This window comes from Macaca fascicularis, chromosome 6 (genome assembly GCF_037993035.2).
Source record: "Macaca fascicularis isolate 582-1 chromosome 6, T2T-MFA8v1.1".
In the NCBI taxonomy this organism is placed as follows: Eukaryota; Metazoa; Chordata; class Mammalia; order Primates; family Cercopithecidae; genus Macaca; species Macaca fascicularis.
The window spans coordinates 145591252-145610561 of NC_088380.1; the positions used below are offsets into that span (position 1 = coordinate 145591252).

General features: G+C 46.1%; 1 protein-coding gene across 11 annotated transcripts in view; it reads right to left on the reverse strand.

The window, feature by feature from the left end:
• The window catches only part of SIL1 (SIL1 nucleotide exchange factor), a 242322-nt gene that overhangs the window by 144198 nt on the left and 78814 nt on the right, over window positions 1–19310 (reverse strand). The gene's annotated exons all lie outside the window — the stretch shown is intronic.

A 19310-nucleotide genomic window follows, 5' to 3' on the forward strand; every position in this document is an offset into this window, starting at 1 on the left:
CCAGAGTGACTAGAGAAGAGGGAATGTAAGGGAGAATAGCAGCAAATGAAATGACAGAGGTAACGGTGAGCTGCATCATAGAGCTGTGCAGGCCAAAGAAGGAGCTAGCCCTTACTTTATGTGAGAAGGAACACCAGAGGATATTTCTGAGCACAGGAAGGCATGGTAGAAGGATCACTGGCTGCTGTGTTGAGAAATGACTGCAGGTAATTAGGACAGAAGGAGGGAGACTAGTTAGATGCTACTCAATAATCCAGGTGAGAGATCATGGTGACCACAGGGGTAATGAGAAGTGGTCAAACTCTGGATACATTTTGAAGACAGAGCTGTTGGGATTGGCTGTCAGATAGAATGTGGGGTCTTAGAGAAAGAAAGGGGTCAAGAATGACTGTGAGGATTTTGACCTGAAAAATTAAAGGGATAGAATAGCCATTAACTGAAGTGGGGAAAGTTGCAGGAGCTCAGTTTTAGACATGTTAAATTTAAGATGCCTATCCAAGTAAAGGTGTCTAGTAGGCAGATGGATCTGAAGTTCAGAGAAGTCTAGGTTGGAGACAAAAAACCTAGGAGTCATCAGCATACAGATGAAATGTGAAGCCATCAGACTAGATGAGTCACCAACGCTGTAAGTGTAGACAGAGAAGAGCAGAGGTCCAAGGACTGAGCCTGCGGCATTCTGGCACGTTCTGGCACTGAGAGAAATCAAGACTTTCTTACCTTCTCTTTAATCAGATACAAATGTAGCAAGTTTTTTTTCTCGTCCACTGTGTACCTCGTACTGCTCTGGATCCCCTAATTCTCAGGACTCTCAGAATACAACCTTAATTCTCCCTCACCTTCTCTGTTATTCTCCATCCTCAATCTGTTCTGTGCTCCTGTACACCTGGTCACCATGATAAGACAGTCATTACTGCCACCACCTCTTTGCAAGCTGTTCCTCCCACCTGGAAAACCCTTTATACTCCACCTCATCAAATACCACCTTTTTCAAGCCCAACTTATCTCCTATCTTTTCTCTTCTCTGAAATTTACCTAATTACTCTCTCAGTGAATGAGTTTTTCCACCAAAGCAACCCTAACACTCCAATGACTACCAACGTTGAACCTCTGTAACACTTGATGTCTGTACAATCAGATATTTATCAGTTATTGACCTGTGTGGCTAGCTAACTGTATATAAACTGCGTAAAAATGCTGTAGCTTCCTTGAAGAAGAAAAGCATATCTACCTTTTCTCTTCCCTCCAAAATAGCCTAGAACAAATACCTACCATATAGGAAGTGCTCAATACATTGTGTGTGAATTGCTTCATGTCAGTTCTGTTATTCAATCAGTCACCATGTTCCCTGAGAGTAGAGACCTGTTTTGCATCTCCTCCATTTGATTCTGGGTTAGACACAGGTAGGCAGGCATTCAATAACTGCTTGCTATCAAAGGGGTTGATGACAATGTGAGGTCTCTGGGGACCTTACGATCTTGGCACAAAACAATGAGAATGTGTGTTCTGTTCTCGCTGCCCGATCTCACCTGAACCTAGCTATTTCCTGGACAAAGAAGAATAACCCAGGGACCACATAGAGAAGAAATTCCAGGGCATCTGATGTTAATGCAGAGAGATACTCAAAATCATGGTGTTATCTAAAATGCCTGGAAAAGAGGTTGCTTTCACTGAAATGCTGGGCAAAAAGAATCAGAAAAGACAAGCACTTCTGTGTGAATCCTAAGAACACAGAGAATACATCAAAATAAATACAAGTATATTCACTGACGAATTATTTACAACAGTGAAAAACTGGAAACCATCTAAATGCCCAACCGTAAGAATTAAGTATAATTTGGTATATTCATACACTTGAATATATTAAAGAACAGTACCTGGAAAATGTTCACTTTATGCCTAAGGTTCACTTTATACCTATGTGCTGGAGGCTCTAACTTTCAACCTCCATTTCTAAAGGGAAAGTATCTGTCTCAAAATAGTCTGTACAGTATGATTGCACTTTTGTGCAAACAACTGGAAGAACACAAGCCATGATGTTAATTTGACATCTGCACAGTAGGATTTGGGTGATTGTGTTGTTGTTGTCTCCCTTTGTGTTTTTCTATGTTTTCCAAGTATTCTGCTTTGAAAACATATTACTTTGTCAGCAGGCAAAAAAAAAAAAAGAGAAAGTCATTTTAAAAACAAACATATAAGAGCCAAATTCTCAACTATCCAGGCATCTGACTGCTGAAAGTCTCCTACTTCCAATATAAAATGCAAGAATCCTAAGGTCCAGCCCCCTCCTCCCATTCCTTTCCCTCCCATACCACCCAAGACAGAAAACAGGTGAAACTAAGATCAAGAGCTGTTTTTCGTTTGTTTGTTTTTTATCTTTTTTGAGACAGAGTTTTCGCTCTTGTTGCCCAGGCTGGAGTGCAATGGTGTGATCTCGGCTCACCGCAACCTCCACCTCCCAGGTTTAAGCAGTTCTCCTGCCTCAGCCTTCTGAGTAGCTGGGATTACAGGCATGCACCACCACACTTGGCTAATTTTGTATTTTTAGTAGAGATAGGGTTTCTCCGGGTTGGTTAGGCTGGTCTCGAACTCCCAACCTCAGGTGATCCGCCTGCCTCGGCTTCCCAAAGCGCTGGGATTACAGGTGTGAGCCACTGCATCCAGCTGATCAAGAGCTTCTTAAGGGAAAGATTTCTGTCCTTTTGATCTTTGGTCTCCCACCTCAAAATTCTCAGCACCCTGTGAGGCATTAGGTGCTCAGTAAACAAGAAAGGGAAGGAAGATATAGTGAACTTATAAGGCATAGATACCACTACTGCAATGACATCCCCACCGAAGGTACCCCTCCACCCTATTCTAGGTCTGATCCCTTTGCCTCCTATCTCTGAGCATTGCACAGGCCCACCAAGCCGCTCTTAGAATAAGAGTTCTGATTCTTTGCACCCCAGCAAGTATTCCTCTTTTGCCTTTCCCCCCACTCCTTTCCTTCCTCCCTCTTCTTAAAAGGTGATCTTGCCTTTCGGCTAGTACAATGTGCTGCACTGAACCAGTGTGCCAGTCAGTCTGTGGAGAATCACTGAGAGAATGAATTTGAATAATAAAAGCCAGAACAAGGCGATACCTTGGAGAGAGACTTGGTGTAGTACCTTCAATTTAGAACCTCATTTCAGTGGCTAATGCAGTTGTTGGAGACATTAGCCTAATTTTTGCCAGGAGAGTCCAGCAACACAGCAGTACTAAACATGGGCACAGAGGACCCTGCTCATCTCAGAGACAAAGTGTGCAGAATGAAATTAGCAGCACTGCACTTCTGGTGCAGAGGAAAGCAAATTCTCACTCCCCTCCCCCAATTCATCACCAATCATCTTTAAAATGAAAAACACAGAAATGTGTGTGGGAGTCAGCACAAGCATGAAGTTCAAGGGAAGCCAGGACCCTGAAGAAGCTCCCAGGAGGCACTTATGGACTACGGGAAAGTTCATTTCAAAGGACATCCAATAAATGCAGCCCTACCACAGATCTTATCATTGCCAAGCCCTATTTGCTGCAGGCCTGGGAAGGCTCCAGAACCTGCTGGCAGGTCAGTTTGTTGAGGCCAGAAATGGGAAGGAGAGCCCACAAAGGCCAAACTGGAAGAAAGAGGCTCAGCTCTAGACATATCTACACAGACTGGGGTGGAGGTTCCTAAAACAAGGGCTTCCTATTGGCTAGGTTAAAAAGAAGCCACACCTGGTCTGGTCCAGATTTGTCCTAAGTCCCTCCCTGTGTGTCAGCCTCCACGCTGCAGGAGCCAAGCAGCTCAGGACCTTTTGCTCTGCTGTAGCTGTGAGCCTTTAAAGAGGGGAGCATGCGGCTCAGACGTAGCAACAATAATTGTAGGTGACAGACTTGGCAGGGGCCTCCTGGCTCCTCCTAGACCATGCCAACAATGGGTCCAGCGTGGGTCTCCCTGGCTAGCGAGGCTGAAGAAGGCACTCCTTGCTCTGATTCTAATAGGCTGGTAGGCCAGAAGTGCTCTCTCTGCCCCTGCTGGTCTCTCATTGCCTCTGATTCCCCAAAGTCCCACTCTGCTCCCTACTCTTACTCAGGGTCCTTTTGTCTTATCTAGAGATGGGTAAAAGGAAGACAAAGTTGAACCAAAGTCTTCATAGCCAAGGATTTTCTGGAACCTAATGCCCCTTTTCCTCTCCTCTCCCCCAGCAGAGGGCAAAGGAAAACCCAACGTTACCAGTAACTCACTTTCAACAGTATCATGGCCTCACTAGCACTAGCCTGGAGGCCTCAATGACCCTGACATATCAACATAATGACAGACACAAGGACACCTGCATATCCAGATCCTTGAGTGGGTTAGTAGGACTGCCAATCTTTTTGTTTGAATTGATTCCCAGGTAGGCTGTGGTTAAGGATTAAGGCTTAAGGCCCAGGCACTCTGCTATGCCCTCACTGTATTTAACGCAGCAGTAGGCACATGGCAAGTACCCAAACACCTCAGAACTTGAACTCTTCCCAAGGGTCTCTCCGTGAAGTCCCAGGAATGTGAGACACTGTCCTCTTTTCCTTACAGATACTAAAGGCCAACCCTAGAGACGAAGGAAGGGCTGCTCAGAGGAAAAGCGGAAGAAATGAGAGGCTAGACAACCCAGACTCCACCCAAGAGGCACACGCAATGAGGAGAGCAGGACAGGGATAGGGGGGCAGGACTCGCCCTCCATACACACAGCCTGCCTGCCAAAATTTACTGGATGGCAGGAATCCTAGATCTGTGGGTGACGATTGAGTCATGTTATGAATCTCCTTTTTCTAAGCAGCCTGTGAAAATACTCCTCCATCTCAGGAAGAGAAGGTGGGGAAGAGGGGGGCGATCTGTGGGGAAGGTGGTGGTCGGCAACTGGAAGCTCAGATTTCATTCTAATGCTAGAACAGCCTCCTCAAATTACAAGGGGTCCATTCCAGAAGAAGCTAGGCAGGCCAAGGAGGCTGGACTGTGGCTGTGGATAAAGTCAAAATACCACTGACATGAAACTGTATAATCGCAGTGTTGATAATTTCCCTGGAAGAAACAAATCCTCCTATAACTATAAATCAATTGCAATTGCAGAAATCTATCAAAAAAAAAAATCAGCTGTTACCAGAAATTCTAAATCCTTGGCACTAGAAGCATAATTAGGGGAGATTCTGAAAGGTGCCCTGAGGCAGGCCATACAAGAACAGAGTAGAAAGGAGTTATATACCCTTAGAAAGCTCATTTAGGGAATGGGCTGTGCATAATGCATGCAGGCCCCAGGAGTGCAGACACTCCCTCCCGGCGGCCTGCTCAGAGGCAGGCTGTGAGCCGCGACACTGGCAGATGGCTGCCCCGGTAGCAATCGTGCACGCTCCAACGGCCGCCTCCTCCGGTCCACCCTTGAGCACAGGCTTATGTTCCCACGAGGGGTGGGGAGCACCAGCAGACATTACCCCCAAAGAATAGTGCCTTTCCCTAGGGAAGGTAAACATTTCCATCAGAAGGCAGAAGCCGGCACAAGGCAATTTCTCTCTGTGCAAGGAAAAGGAGCCGCAAACATAAAGTTGCTCAGTCAAAAGAGACAGATGATCTCTGCAAGCGAAGCTGTGCCAAACTGTCTGTAAAGGGTTTGCACATCCATCAGCATAAGTGGCTGTGTAGGGGAGGGGGAGGCAGGAGTAGGGAAGGCCCACTCAGGGTGTAGGACTCTCAGGACTCAGAAGCCCCAGGAGAGGGGAAGCCAGTCATTTTTCTGCTAGGGCTCTAGCCTGAGCAAAGGTGCAGCAAAAGGCTTGATTTCCAGCAGATTCTCTCTCCTCTCTCAATTCTCCCAATCCACACCCAAGGTCTGTCCACTTCAACCTTCTGCATTCACAAGGTTTTGGGGCCGTTGGCTATTCAATCTTGAGCCAGCCACTTCTTCCCACTGGCATCCTCCACCTTTTTAAAGTCACGTGTAACTAAAAGAGAAATGGCAGTTCACTAGTCTTATGCCTAAAATAACCCATAGAAAAATATGGTTTATGAACTCCCCCGTAATACAATACATAATTCAGAGCCTAGCCATTTGTCACAGCATTGAGTAATCCACATACATCCCAAGGGTCTGACAATAAAATTCGTAAATCAATAGCAAAAAGCAGTATACCTTAGCCATTGAGTTAAAATACAAAGAACATTTTTTAGCATTGATTTTTTTAACTTAAAAAATATGGGATTCTGAGTGTAAATGCTTGTAGGGGAGTTGTGTGCTAGAATGAAAGACTCTATACTTTCCAGAACCCCCGATAGCTGACTTCAATGCAAAAATAAAAACTCCAAGACTCACATTCTTCCAATGATAATAATGGCTTTTTTCTACAAACCCTGCTATTAGCATGACAGGGATGGCCACATCAGTCATAAGAAAAGTACATGTACCTTTTACACTTAAGAAAAGCAAGCAAAATATCTGCTTTGTGCAAAAGCAAGGCACTTGGCAGGAAAGAAAATAATAAATTATTGCAAAGGCTTGAACTTATTTTTCTTTCCCTGGATGATCAAACAATGAGCGTAGGGGTAGGCATTACAATCCACAAACATACTGCCATAGTGATTGGTGCTTAGGTAGTAGGATAAAACAGGCAGAATTTCATTTATATTCCAAAGAACAGAGACAAGTGCCCTGATCACTCACCCCTGCAGAGAGTCCTAATGCCACATGAGTGGCCTCCTCCCCAGTCGCTGTATGGCCTCGCTGCAGGATCTGATCTGGGGTGTGTGTCTGCATTGCTATCTGACCAATTATCTGCCTAGAACAGACCTTGCCTGAGGATGCCAGGTGCATCTCAGGTGTGGTACATCTACAGCAGGTGTGCAGGTGCTTAAGAGGCAGGTGTTGGGGTCCCTGAGTAAGAGCCCTCCCTCTGACATGGGAGGCAAGACTGACTCAGGTGTTACCTATTATGCTGGGGGCACAGCTATACCCTGGTGAGTTTCTCCTTTACTTAAAACGATCACTTAGACATTATTCTATTTTAGCTTTTTATTTTGAAATAATTTTAGACTTACAGAAAAGTTGCAAAAAAAAAAAAGAAAAAAAATACAGAGTTCCCGTATACTCTTCACCCAGATTTCCCTGCTATTAACATCTTACAAAACTATAGGACAATTATCAAAACTAAGAAATTAACATGTATACAACAGTAGTAACTAAACTATAGACTTTACTGGGTTTCACCAGTTTTTCCATTAATGTTTTTCTCTTTTGCACAATCTAATCCACTACAATCTAAATACAGGTTATCACACTGTATTTCATCGTCACGTCTCCTTTGTCTCCTCCAATCTGTGATAGTTCCTCAGTCTTTGTCTTTCGTCACCTGGACATACTTGAAAAGTGCTGGTCAGTTATTCTGCAAACTGTACCTCAATTTGGGTTCATCTGATGTCCACTGATTTTTAATACAACAGAAAAAACAGCAGCTAACATTTACCGAGCTATTACTATGCACCTGGCATTACAGTAAACATTTCATGTTTACTTTATTTACTATTTAAAATAATCCTCAGAAGAATGCATTATTACTACCCCTATTTTACAGAAAGGGATAGTTCATTAATCTTTAGTGTAATTAAGTAACTTGCCCAGCTACTAGCTATAAAAGACAGAGCAGAGGTGTGAACCCAGGTGGACTAACTCTAAAACATTATACTATATGCTATATTCAAGGCACGGCAGCAACAATCGAATGCCAGCATACAACCTGGGCTGAGCTCTTGGCCATTGCCTCTGTGAAGAACATGTCTCACTGAAGAAAGGGCATATAGGCTTTATCTTTCTTCCAAAGGAGACGAAATACTCCACTTGAAGTTCTGCCCATACAACCAGAAGATTTTTTTTCTCTTGACAAGAAGCACCTTCCTGGATTAAGGGTAAAGAAAAGGCCATTGTTCTCCTAAGACCTCACTCTGGACTGGTGCCAGATGGAGGGAAAATAGATGAGCAGGTAGGTGTGCTCAATTCAAGAGAGTTCTATTCCAAAGCCTTTTCAAGCGTATGGAAACAAAGAGGTCACAAAAAGGGAAAAAAGCCCCTGGGATTGCTTTTTTTTCCCACGTTATGCCCAGAAATATCCAATGATGGGCAACACAAATGGACACCTTGTCATTAGTATTAGGATCTTTGGGAAAGCTGAGGTACAAACTATTCATGTGCCACATGGTGTGTGTGTCAAGGGACAGGGCTGTGGGAGGCAGGCTGGGAAGAATTCCAGCTGCACTCCAGGATTTGTTTTTAATGCTTATAACTTTAGATCACTCAGTTCCACAGACTTGATTTTTCCCAAATCCCCTCTCTGGCAACGTTAATGTGTTTCTCCTCTAGTTCTCACTGATCAGCGAAATACGTGGCTAGAAGAATTGGCTTGGAAGTCATTTCTTTGATGCTAGCAGAATTGAGAAAATATTCCCCCAGCTACAGACCCCTCCATCTATTCATCCCTGCCACCTGCCACTCAGCTGCAGGTAGAGGCAGCTAGGAAGGTAAGGTGGCAGAGGTGGCAGGGATGGCAGGGTGTGAAGGAAGGGAAAAGGGAAAGGGGCTGAGAGCATGAAAACAAGGAAAAGAGAAAAAAGAGAGAGTATTGTGTTCAAATGGCCACTTTAGAACAAAGACTCATTGATATGCATCAGCAGTGTCAGATGAAGCCAGCAAATAGGTGAAAAATGTTCAGCATTCCTTAGAACTTTTCTTCTTCTCTTCACCCCACAAAGTACATCCCTCAACTTCAAAACTAAGACGGACTCTTGTAAATGAAACACTTTATGTGGGTGCCTCCATTACTGCCAGCTTTGTAAAAGAGCCTCCCCTTTGAAATCTACTGCTCTATACCTAACTCCAAGGTATCCTCAGCTAGCTACTTTGATCAAATACTGGAAGCTAAAATGCTAACCGTCTTTAGGGAACAATTCCTCCAGCCTCTCCATCTACAATTTAACCCCGTGGGAATCTAAAGCCAGCTAACAGTCCTCAAATCATACTGCACACAGGGCTGCTTACTCCACTGTGTTTAGGGACATCAGAATCAATCCCTAAGATCCAACCTAGAAACCCAAACAGGGCAGCTTGATAATTCTGTGTCTGCTTGAATAATTCCCCCTCTCAGTGTCAAAGGCCTCCAAAATTCACATTATTTTGTTCCCATGTAAACTTCAAATAAAACTGCTTTCAGATCATGACCCCGCAGATTCCATCTTAAGAAGAAAGGAAATCTGGGAAAAGCAATGGGATCTGAAGCCCCTTTACCAATGGACCACGGGCTCCAAAAGAGACCAAGAGAAAACATAACTACTCCCTTATGGGGTATCTTGAGGACTTAATATATACAAAGCACCTAGCACAAGGGGATGTTAAAAAAAAAAAAAAAATCAGTTTTCTTCCTTTCCCCACCCAACTGCTAGACTGGAATTCCTGGGTCCTATTTCCCCTCTGTCTTTTTTCTTTTTTTGGTAAGCCCCTTCCATTCTAGGATCCCCTCAGTCATTTCTTGGTCATGAGATACTAGACAACCTCCTTATCCTCTAAGAGCCTGAATGACTTGGCCAGGCGCGGTGGCTCACGTCTATAATCCTAGCACTTTGGGAGGACGAGGCTGGCAGATCACGAGGTCATGAGTTCAAGACCAGCCTGGCCAGCATGGTGAAACCCCGTCTCTACTGAAAATGCAAAAATCAGCCAGGCATGGTGGCCGGCGCCTGTAGTCCTGGCTACTCAGGAGGCTGAGGTAGGAGAATTGCTTGAGACTGGCAGGTGGAGGTTGCAGTGAGCCGAGATCATGCCATTGCACCCCAGCCTGGGTGACAAAGCGAGACTCTGTCTCGGAAAAAAAAAAAAAAAAAGGAAGAGCCTGAATGACTTGACCAAACTGGGAGATGATGGAATAGAGATTAAAAAGATGATGTTTATACAACATTTAGAGGGTTACTGGGGTGAGGAGCAAGGGTCGTTTCTTTTTTCCCCTAAGGAAAAAGAACTTTACAAATATACCATATTACTATTCCTTAAAAACTCACCTCTGCCCAGATAAACTAATTATGGCCATAGGTAATCAAATCCGAAAACTTTTAATCAAAAGAAATGGTTCTCTTCTTCCAAACAGCTGCATTACACAAATCATAAACAGACTGTTCTGGGAATTAAAGAAATTAAACTAAAACTCAATCTTTGTTTGCCCAAATCCACATATTATGGGAAATAAGGCAAAACCAACAACTTATGAGTTTATGAATAATAACAAAACAAAACCCCCACATGAACAGAAATATAATCAGCTTGACTAGCACCCAGGCAACAAAAGGCTTACAGAGCCCCTGCACACAAGGCCGTGCTTCATGTGTGCTCTTGAGAGGCTGCCAAAAGATCAGTGGCTAGTGGGGTGCCACCCCCACCCTGCCCTGTGCACTGCCAGGGCCTCAAAGAGTTCCCTTGATGTTCCCTGTCTTCAGAAGAGGGAAGGTTGGAGCAGGTTCAGAGGAGCTTCCAAAAAGCTCTCCAGAGCTTGCCAGAAACCTGGCTTCACAAAGCCCCACAGGCCAGATGGACAAAAGTCTCCCTCGCCATACCCAGAGACAACCCAAGAGTCCCCAGAACGATCCGCCTATCGTCCCTCAGATTCCAACCATCTCACTGTCCACCTATGCACTGCCCAGGGCTTAGATTACTCAAGAAAGTCAACAAACCTCACCCACCACAGTGTCAGGTTGTCAGATGTTAACTGGACCTTTCCTAACACTGGGTGATGCTTAGTTCTGACCTCTTGGTTGTCCAAGAACTTTCCCCATGGTAGTTCTTCCCAACCTTCCATTTCCCAAGCACCCAAATGGATACTTCTCTTTCATCGCCCAAAGCAGAAGACCACCCTCAGCTTGGCTCAGAAAACTGAAGACATCTAATAGGAGCTTCTTCAATTTCTGTCTATATCGCTACTACCTTTCTGTGTCCCCTTCCAGCCTCTGATTCTAATTTCTCAGTCTCATCACATTTATAAAGCCAAGACTGTCCATCTGCTACCTAAATAACTTTGCCCCATCAGTGATCTCCTCTATGGGATTATAAATCTGTCAACACTGATTCCTTTCCCCTCTGCCTTCCAACATACACAAAACCTCTCTCCATCCAGCTCCAATGACCCCACCTCAGCGAAGCCTTTCCTTCAGTGTCCTCTGCATTCCCAATGAGTCACCTTCCTATAGGGGGTCCTTCATCACTATAAGCCCAGGTGGGCAACCTCTGTCATGCCCACCATGGTATCCCTGGCATCAAGCACTATACTTCCAGAAGTTCAACAAATGGAACCCAAAATGAACAAGTTTTCTGATATGGCTATCTCTAACTGAAATTGCCCTTTTAGTTCTCCTCTTCTACTATCAAACTCCTCAAACCCAGGAGTTTACATCATCTTTCTTCATCTCCTCATCTCCCAGCACAGCTCCTGGTTGGATTCTATGACAGACTCATCTGTTACACTTAGTTTCACACCTTTAAATCTACTGGCTTGTCAGTTCTCCTTCTGATCTCCTCCCTCCCCCTCACTGGCCCCCACCGCTGACAGAGTGGATGCCACCCATCCCCGCCACCTCATTTTTCCCTTACACATACCTGTCACTCCAGACAAGCAGATATACTCTCACTTCAGGTCTCTATTCATGTTATCCCCACCAACACCACTATTCATAGTTTGTTCTCTTCTTTACCTAGTGAAGTACTATCTCTAAGTTATAGACCAATTCCTAACTCCAAGGCTCTGACAAAACTAACAGGTTCTGGGAAAGGGCCTCTCATTCAAGCTCTAGGCAAGCCCTTGAGAACTACTCCTAGTCCTGGTTAGTCTTAACCATGGAGATGCCCTGGGTTGTCTTGGCCAGTGGGGTGAGGCCAATATTAGAAAAGGAAAAAATTCAGAGCTACAAAGGTTCTCTGAACTAAAACAAAGTCTGTGGCATGAGGGCTGGGACTATTTTGGCAGCTAGTTTCCATCATCCCCACTTGGTCTAAGTTTTCCATCTCAGCCATCTGGGTGTCCCAATCTTTGAGAGCTGAGGCTATGCCACTCTGCTCAGCACTCCTGATTAAACCTCAGAGAGAACAGGTGGATAGAAGCAGAGGAAGGGGAAGATAAGAGCTTCAGGGTGCGCATTAAGCATACAAATGCTTGTTAGAAAGAGGATGGTCAACAGCTGCTCTCCATCACCACCCAAATGCACAGATTGCAAACTGGACCCTGGCCTGTCCCATCCGGGTAATGAAGGCCAAAGCCAGGGCAGAGATGCTTTGGTGCCAGAGCAGAACTCAGCCAGCCGGCTGCAAAATGGCCTCAGTCTTGGCAGTGGCTGCCACGGAGGTTGCAGGCCTTCCTAGCCTGGCCTCCACCTGCTCTCCCAGGGGGCTGTGGGATTTAGCTGCTGAGGGGCAGTGATTAACCATCCTGGGAAGCTAGTGAAGAGACCTCCCTACGTGAGAAATGAGGTCTCTCTGCAATGAAGTGATCTAAACTGTCCTCATGGAGCCTCCTGGGGCCTTCCTGTATTCCAGCCCACCATCTTTTTTTCTCTCCCAGTACAGGATAATTTGAAGCCTCAGAAACTGCTCCTACAGGCCTCAAGAGACCTGGCATCCTGCCATCCTCCAAGTGGTTCTCTCTAACAAGCTTGTATTACCAAGGAGCAAAGGAGATGCTCAGAGTGGAGAATGCTTAACAAAGGCTGGGGAGGTGGAAATTATAGAGGGAGGGACCAGAAGTATAGGTAGAAGAGGAACAAATGAAGTTCTAAGGAAATCCCCAGAAGACTAGAAAGCCCTCAAAGTAAGAAGGGTGGCACTGTGCAGAAAGTAGTAGCACCAAAAGTAAGCTCTGTTGAATACTTCATCCTGAAAAGTTGCCAGAGATAGCAACTCATGTCCAAGAAGCAAGACAGACCACCCCAACATAATCAGGCTGTTTCTTCTATTTGGCCCCTGCCCCACATTTCCAGCACTGTGCTTGAGCCAGGGTGAAACATCATCCAACAAAGACCCCAGGCTATCCCCCTCAAGTCATTACTTTCTTAACAGCAGCTAAGAAGTCCCACTGCCACACTTTGATGAGCCACAGGGGCTTAGGCATGAAGTGTCCTGAACCAACAACCTCACTCCCACCCAATCTCATGGGCCTCACATGTGTGTGCATGTCTGTGTATGAAGGATGGGACAGAAGAGATTATACTCTTGGGGACCATGGGGAATGAGACAACCCATAAGGGAGATCCCTCCAGGATCAGGGAGGGAAGGAGGGTGGGTCACCTGCCTCCCAACCACAGACCTGGGGAGGGGGCAGAACACACTGGGAGCTTTGCCCCTTAGTCTCACCTTCATTCCAACTGTGGTATAATAAAAAATATATGTAGTCTTTGACCCTGGTTCCTGGCTCATTGTTTCTAAAACTCTTGGAATTTTTTGAGCCATAAGAGTGTATTTTGTTATTCCTACCAAACCCCTTTCCAACAATGGGGCTCTTCTACTGATTAGATGACTCTTGGTTGGAGGTTCTAGATAGCTTCAGGATGGAGGCTGGTTGCCAGAAAGACCAACCCAGGATTACAGGGCTGGAACTTCCAGCCCCAACCCCACTCTGACCTCAGGGGAGGGAAGGAGGACTGGAGATTGAGATCAATTATCAATGGCCAATGCTTTAATCAATCATGCCTACATAATAAAACCTCCATAATGGCCCTGAAACAACGGGATTCAGAGAGCTTCCTGAACTCCACTTCAGTATGAGGGTTGGTGGACACACTGAAGTGCTAGGAGGCTCTGCACACCACTCCCTACCCCCACTCCAATATCTTGCCCCGTGCATCTAACTCTTCCATTTGGCTGTTACTGAGTTGCATTTTTATAATAAGCCAATAAACATAAAGTGTTTTCCTGAGAGCCATTCTAGCAAATTATTGTCAAACCTGAGAAGGAGATTGTGAGAATCCCCAGTTTATACCTGGTCAGTCAGAAATACGGGTGGCCCAGGACTTGCAACTGCCATCTGAAATGGAAGCAGTCTTATGGACTTAGCCCTTTAACTTGAGGGATCTGAGACTAATTCCACGTAGACATTGGCAGATTTGAATTGAGTTGTTGCACACCCACTTGGTGTCAGAGGACTGGAGAACCACACCGCCCCTCCAAAGCTGCAAAGAGCCAAAGGCCCAGCAGAAACAGTGTCACAGAGTCACCCAGACCAGAGTCAGGTGCTCCTTCAGACAGATGTCCAGGGCCTGCAGGAAATCAGACTCCTCTCTTAAATACTTGAAACCAGAGTAGTTGGTCTACTATAAATGAGGTTTTTAAAATTCAATTCCCTCTTATTGCTCGTGCAGATCTGAAATGATCTGACCAGATGGCTGGTGCTCTATAATTCTTGGATTGCTCTCATCAGTTGTTGATGATTTGGATTTTTTTCTTTCTCTTTTTTTTCCCCCTCATATGAACGTGTTCCTGCACAGGCTTCCTGCGTGCTCACATTGAGTGGGCTCTTTGTGCTAATGCCAATATTTCAGAGACTCTCACAGCCGCCTGGAGTCAGATCAGGTCAATAAGGAGCCCCAGGTCTGCTCCTGGCTGGCTATGCTTCTCTGAGCCCACATGGGACCAACATGCAGCACTGGGTAATGAGCAGAACAAGGGGGCCTCTGCCAGGGCTGCCTCCTTACCTCCACTTCCCCTTCATGTCCCCAAGGAAAGGGAGGTAGCAAAGGTGTATATACATAGATATGTATTTTTAAAAAGACTATGTTGCCAAGGCTGGATGCAGTGGCTATTCACGGATACCAAGGTACCAATGATGCAAACTCCTGGGCTCAAGCAATCCTCCCACCTCAGCCTCCTGAGTAGCTGGGACTACAGTCGTATGCCACCATGCCCAGAACAAAGGAATATATTTTTAAATGACAACTATAGCCACTTATTGAATATGGCCTATGTGTCAGGTCCTGTGCTGAACATTTTACATATATTAACCTTGTTTCATTCTCACATCATCTCTGTGAAGTAGGTATTATATTTTCATCCCTATCTTCAGATGAGGAAACTAAGGTTCTGAGATTCTAAGCAACCTGAGCAAGGTCACACAGCTCAAAAAGAGAGCTGCAGGTGGAGTTGGAGATTCAGCATCATTAAATTTGATGAAGTGCCCCACACAGAACACAGGGTTAAAGAGAGAAGGCTCTGGCCTTGCCATACCATCCTTTATGCCCTCACTGAGCACAAAACACTTCCACCAGGACATCCAAAATACTTTGGTGGCTGTTTTTGTCTTTGTTCTCTGTATCCTTTGTGAGATTATGAGCTGGATAGAGGGCAGGGGTCATGTCCTTTTTGCTACACAAGAAGATAGTATGGCACAGCGGTTAGGAGCTGGGGCTTAGAGCCAGACAAATCTAGGTTTGAATCCCAACTCTACCACTTTTTGGTTGTTTGGCTAAGTCATTCCTTCTGAGACTCAGTTGTATCTGTAAAAATGAGGATAGTTATAGCACCTGCCCTCAAAGGATGCCTGGCAGAGTCAGTGCTCAGTAAATGTGAGCTATTACCTATATCTCTGGCTATAGATGATGCCCGGCACAAAGTAGGATCTCAGAAGATGCCCAGGGTGCAGGAGCCCACTGAAGTGTCTGTGACTGGCATTCTGTAATACCAACTGCACAGGTACAAAGTCCTAGTGTTCAGGGGTCCTCAGCCCCAGGACAAATTCCTGAGTTCCCTGCCCAGAACCCACAGGACCTGCCAGCAAACAGCTTTCCTCTGCTTGCTTGTGAACAGCTGATGCTGTATCCACACTCAAATGCTTGCTGTGCCTCCGTAAGGTGAGGTAGATCCCAAAATAAACCAGAAGAAAGAGACAGGAAAATCACTTCTAGGAACAAGCAGCTCCCAGTGAGGATGCTGACAGTAATAACAGGGGCAGGCAGACTTCAGGAGATTCACCTGCAGCTGTTCCAGGACTGACTGGCTGGGGCCCAATTCCTACCTGGACTGCAGGGAAGGCCCACGAAGTCATGAGTTTGTCGCCTGGTGTTCCAGGCAGCAGGCAGTCTGGAAATTTGCCTTCAAATGAGCACAGCCAAAACCCCACGAACTCTAGTTCCCCTCTTGGGAGCCTAAGGATAACAGAGCTGTGGTCCTCCCTGAAGAGTCCTGAGGGGACAGCAGGTACTGAACTGGGGACAATAAGGACAATAACTGTCCATATAAACTTGCCATTTTCTTAAAGTCCACCATCTTCCTGTGCCATGCCACTGACTCTTAGACAGGAAACACTCTGCAAACCCCTTTTGCTTGTGCTTACCCTTGCTCCTTGATCAAAGCATCTGTTGAAAGAGGGAGGACATTTCATGAACATGCAAGTCTCTTCTTCACATCATAAGTTCCCTTCCCCATGTAAAGTCACAGGGACAGAAGCCTACATGCTCATGTACCCTCACCGGCATCCAGTGATTCCACAATGGGATTGAAGGGATGGCCAAGTGGAGAATTTACCACTGAAAATCGGAACAGATGTGTACAGAGCGATTTCTCCATGTTAGGAAGTAGGCAGAGGGCTTTGCATCTACCATGTCACTCCATACAACAGCCTCTGCAGCAGGCAGGGAAGGACACTTCCCCCATGCCACCAATGGGAAAAATCAAAGAACAGAAAGATTCTGTGACTTGCCCAAGATCCCCTAAGTAGCAAAGCTAGGATTTGAACCCCAAACTGGCTGAATCTAGTCTGTCCTCTTCACCACTAAATTATACCACCTCCCCATTTACCTACCCATCCAGTTCCCAGGACTGGCTACATTCCTTTTAACCTTTAGGTAGATGTGTTGGGAAGCTCCCAGACAGAATTCAGAATGTGGTAAATTAAGTGTCATAATCTGGCTGAAGGCAAGTGCCAGCTATCCACACAGACCCCTGAAAGGTCAGTTTCCAAACAGTATACGTAGAAAACATGTCAATCCTTTATTGGGGCCTCCACTGGTCTGACGCCATGACATCAGATTCTGAATCACTCCACATCAGATACTGAGGCCAAAACAAGCCTCCCACCTAACCTCCCCTCACCAGTCCTGCTTTTGAGATGCAGTGTGGGCAAAAAATGCTCCTGGGATGGGGCAGGCATGACTGGAATCAGAGTTGCTTTGCCCTCTGAATTACAGGGCCTCTGTGTTTGGGTGCAACTGCAACACACCTGACCTCTGCCTGCCACCACCCACACCCCCCCAACCTGGCTTCACTTGAGAACTGAGCCCCACTGGTCCTTAAGGACTAAAACCAGAGGCTCTCAGGGATAGGGCGTGGAAGATAAGGACTATACATATCTTCCACCTCTTTCTTCTCTTTCCTTCTCTTTCTTCTTTCAGACAACTCCAAAGGAATTTTGTGCAGAAGAGTTTAACAGGGACTCTTGAGAAACTCCAAGGCAGAGGGTGATGTCAATGAAACATCAAGTTAACTATAAAAATCAGTGCTCTACTCCAATTCTCTGGGAGTCTCTCAGAGTCCACAGCTCACTCTTGTCACACAAGCTCTGGCTATCCCTCCCCAAGGACACAGAGAGGGGCTCTTTTTAGCCATTAATAGCAGCCCCACTGCCCAGAGGGTTGGGCAAGGGGCCAGGGTCAGAACCATCAACATTGCTCAGTCTGCAACATGAACCAGGATGCTACTGATTGAAGGGAGCTACTAACTCAACCACAGAAACAGATAGGGTAGGAGTCAAGGCCACAGGACACTGACTTCCATCTGCTCCAGGAACTTGCATGGTTAAAAGTGGTACAAGAAGGCCAGGTGCGGTGGCTCACGTCTGTAATCCTAGGACTTTGGCAGGTTGAGGCAGGTGGATTGCTCAAGCTCAGGAGTTCAAGACTAGCCTGGGCAACATGGCAAAACCCAGTCTCTACAAAAAAATACAAAAATTAGCTGGGTGTGGTGGCTTGAGCCTATAGTCCCAGCTACTCTGGAGGCTGAGGTGGGAGGATCACTTGAGTCCAGGAGGCAGAGGTTGCAGTGAGCCGAGAATCGCAACATGGCACTCCAGCCTGGGTGACAGAGCAAGACCCTGTCTCAAAAAAAATAAAAGTGGTAAAAGCAACACTATATATATAAAATCGTGGATATAGTCCACATCTTCCACGCCCTATCCCTGAGAGCCTCTGGTTTTAGTCCTTAAAGACCAGTGGGGCTCAGTTCTCAAGTGAAGTCAGGTTGGGGAGGGGTGGGTGGTGGCAGGCAGAGGTTGGATCTGCTGAACCCAATACCTCTATTCCTAAAAGTTCCCTCTGCTCAATGCCATTAGCTCCCACCTGGCTTCCTTGGTGCTTCATCACTCTTCTGTGGCAGCAACTACCCATGTGCAAACACAGCAGGAGCAATATTGCTACCAGAAAGCTGGCTGGCACAGCAAATGCTGGCCTGCCAGCACAGCAGCAGTGGGGGCAGTGAGGACATGGTGATGAATATCGGCAAGAAGCTGATGAAACTACACTGTGGCAGCTGCCAGGCCTTGCCATCCACCTTGCCACTCCTGAGAACAGTCCCAAGTGTCAGTGTAGTAGGCTCCAGCCAAGGACAGCCAGGACTGGGAAGAAGTGGGAAGAGAGTGGGCCCAGGCTCTGGGGTCAATGGCATAGGGCAAGTTAGCTGGAAGACATAGGACAAGTTACCTAACCTCACTGAGCCTCAATGCTTTCATCTGAACATAAACATAATAATAGTTCCTATTATTGTGAAAATTGAACAGGATTACCCATATGAAGCACCTAGTACAGTACCTGAATATGGTGAAGACTCTGCAATTGTTGACTATTCTCATTATTTTAAGCCCTGGGCCCAGGCTCACAAAAGGGTTAGAATAGTGTTCCTTCTGAGGATGCACTATTTAAAAACCAGGCCAGGACCAGCCCGTTTCTCGGCACAGGTTCCTTTAACAACAGAACACACCTGCCCCACACTGGCGCTCAGGACTCTCCCATGAACAATATTTCAGCAGCACTGAGCCAAGCAGCAGAGCCCAAAATAGCATTTGCAGAGCGAGGCACATGTCAGTGCCTCTCCGGTGCTTCAGAAGTGCAGGGAAAGAAAGTTTTCAATCACTTGCTCAGAAACCACAGCCACCCACCACCTGCCTTCCTTCCAGGGCACTAAGACACTGCAATCTCTGTTCTGCTGGAAAATGAAGGTCCCTGAGCCCTGCAGCAGCAGATACCACTCTGACAGACCATGCTCTTTCCCTCCTGCAGGCCAGAGAGGAGCAGC